The sequence below is a fragment of the Sorex araneus genome, chromosome 2, assembly GCF_027595985.1.
Source record: "Sorex araneus isolate mSorAra2 chromosome 2, mSorAra2.pri, whole genome shotgun sequence".
Taxonomy (NCBI): Eukaryota; Metazoa; Chordata; class Mammalia; order Eulipotyphla; family Soricidae; genus Sorex; species Sorex araneus.
In genome coordinates, this window is record NC_073303.1 from 182934360 (window position 1) to 182937302 (window position 2943).

At 42.2% G+C, this 2943-nt stretch overlaps 1 non-coding gene across 1 annotated transcript; it reads right to left on the bottom strand.

Annotated features, from left to right (window-relative positions):
- Positions 1–1851: 1851 nt before the first annotated feature.
- LOC129402934 (U7 small nuclear RNA) lies at positions 1852–1913 on the bottom strand. Its single transcript, XR_008628948.1, has one exon. It is a non-coding gene; the product is annotated as a U7 small nuclear RNA (small nuclear RNA).
- Positions 1914–2943: the final 1030 nt, after the last annotated feature.

The window sequence follows — 2943 nt, forward strand, 5'->3', positions numbered from 1 at the left end:
AGCTAGAAAGCATCACTCTTCTCTCTACCCTCTTTCCCCGTGTTTAAACTCCTCATCTCATGGTTTTGAACACCGTTGATGTGAGAGGATTCCATAATTAATAGTTTCATCTCCAGACAATCCTCTGAACTCCAGACTAAAGTATCCACCAGCTTAATAAACATTTTCATCTGGGTGTCTGATAGGGATTTCATATATGACATGTCCCAAGATGAACCCTTGTTCGCCCTGTCTTTCAACCCACACCCACTTGTTCTGCTGGCAGTGTCTTTCAGTAAAACACTTCTACATTCTGATGGTCTTGGAGTGAACGGTTACTGCTTCCCCACCCCCATCCACCCCCGCCCCCCATGCTCAGTATCCCACAGACCATCTGTGAGCAAGTTTTTTGGACTCTCCTTTGACTTTTGACTCTTTGGACCCCCTCAATTGGCAACTTTATATCCTTTAGTGTAATAATTGGGATCTGACCATTTTTTATCTTCCTTAGAATGACTCTAGTTACCGCTTTGTGTAAATGACTGATTCATCTAACTGGATTCTACACAAGATAGTTCAAAGCAATCTTTTTATTAAGTTTGGTTATATTTGTCTGCCCCAAATCCCCACTGGCTCCCTATTTCACCCATAATTAAAGACCAAGATCTCACAATGTTTCAGCAGTCCCCACCATAGCGATGTTCTCATTTGTCTTCTTCCTGTAATCCATCTTTCTTACTTATTCTTTCATCTCCTGTTTCATCCAGTTTATTTTATTTTGTATACATATGTGTATGTGTCTACCCATGTGTTTATGTTTTTATTTGGCTCCAGTGGTTCAAGGACCGCATGTGGTGGTGGGTGGGGACTCTTGGAGATACACCCAGAAGTACTCGGGAGAGAGGTAAACCTTGGGACCTTGACAATGCAGGTCATGAGCACCACACTTTTGAACACTTCCAGTTACACCCCCAGCTTTATTTTAATCCAGCATCACGGGTAAATTAGTTTTGTATTGCTCCCACTAATTTAGCAGCTTAAGACAGTACAGACTGATCATTTTGCAGTTTTACAGGATAGAAGTTAAAATTTGGAAGGTTTTATTTTCTGTCTCTGTTTTTAACTTCCCCTGCGAAGGAAGTATCAGAACATCCTGACATTTAGCCTTTTCTTTTCCATTGTTAAAGCTTCCTGCTGATGTCTTTTTGATTTGATTTTGATCCACCAAGCAGCATGTTGTTTAGTATATTTTTGATTTCTTGTGCATTTCCCCCCTTTCTTTCTTCCTGGAAATTATTTTTGATAGTATAGGCAGAAAATTTTAGTTATCCATCTTTCCTGAGTCATTTAAAAAATTTTAGACCTTCGTCAGTGTACGCATGTCCTTCTAAATTACAACAGAAAAGATTTTGTTGTTACTGTCGTTGATTTGGGGCCATTTCTGGTTGTTCAAGGGGCAACTCCCAAAGTCTTGGTGCTTTAATGACCATGTGGTACCAGGGGGACATCCAAGTCTTCCACATGCATAGATAAGCTCCGGTTCTTTGAGCTATCTCCAGGCCCCTAAAACACATTTAAAAAACATCTTTAAGTAAAGTGAAAGTAAAGTGAAATTTATCAGTTACATAGGCAGGGTGCCGGGGCTGGGGAGGGGGTGGGGGTATACTGTGATCCTTGGTGGTGGAATATGTGCACTGGTGAAGGGACAGGTGTTCGAGCATTGTATTAACTGGGACTTAAACCTGAAAGCTTTGTAACTTTCCACATGGTGAATCAATAAAAGAATACATTAAAAAAAAAGTCTCTAAGTCCATGATAAATGCAAACAAGATAAGAGTGCTCTACAAAGTAAAGCATTCACCCTCTCTTTTGGGGGGCTTTCTGGTAAAGAGCAGAAAACCTGCTAAACGAATTCTAAAAAAGCTGTAATGCTGAAAAAAAAAAGTAAGGCATTTTCCCATTTCCCCCCTCCCAAAGGGAGAGAGAGAGAGAGAGAGAGAGAGAGAGAGAGAGAGAGAGAGAGAGAGAGAGAGAGAGAGAGAGATGGATGGAGGGAGGGAGGGAGGAAGAGGGACAGGGACAGGGACAGGGAGAGAGAGTTTAGTTGTCGGCCACACCTAGTAGTGCTCAGGGCTTCCTCCTGGCTCTGTTCTCAGGGATCGCTCCTGATGAAGCTGGGGCAGGGGGTCTAATGGGGCATCAGGAATCAAACATTAGTTGACCATGTGCAATGCAAGTGTCTCACCTGGACAATCATCATTTAAAAGAAATTTCTCAGGTCATATCCTCTAAAGTTTGGGAATTTCATTAATTAAGGATATGCAAAGGCATTATTCTTTGCTACTAAGGAGCTAATACTGCATTTAAGAAGATAAAGTATAGGGGCTGGAGTGATAGCACAGCGGATGGGACATTTGCCTTGCATGCGGCCGACCCAGGTTCGATTCCCAGCATCCCATATGGTCCCCTGAGCACCGCCAGGAATAATTCCTGAATGCAGAGCCAGGAGTAATCCCTGTGCATCGTCGGGTGTGACCCCCCCCCAAAAAAAAAAAGATAAAGTATAGGGCTAGGAGCTATAGTTCAGTGCGAGGGACCTGCCTTGCATGTGGCCAACCTGGGTTCCATCCCTGACACCCCAGATGGTTCTGGTCCTCTGAGCCTGCCAGGAGTGATAACTGAACTCAGAGCCATGAGTAAGTCCTGAACACCACTGAGCGGGTCCAGCCCGTCTCCCTCAATGATATGGTATAGCATTATCCAAGATGATTAAAGTATAAAAGCACCATATATCAAATGAATATTATAGACAAGTACATCTGGGTCCTTAAATTCAGCTGTTTGATATGCAATGAGGGTATTCAGATTGAGCTTTATAGAGCAAGTTATTATGAGATAACTCAAAAGGTATTTATTGTATTAATGGCAGATTTGTTAAAAGATGAACAAAATTAATAATTCTGA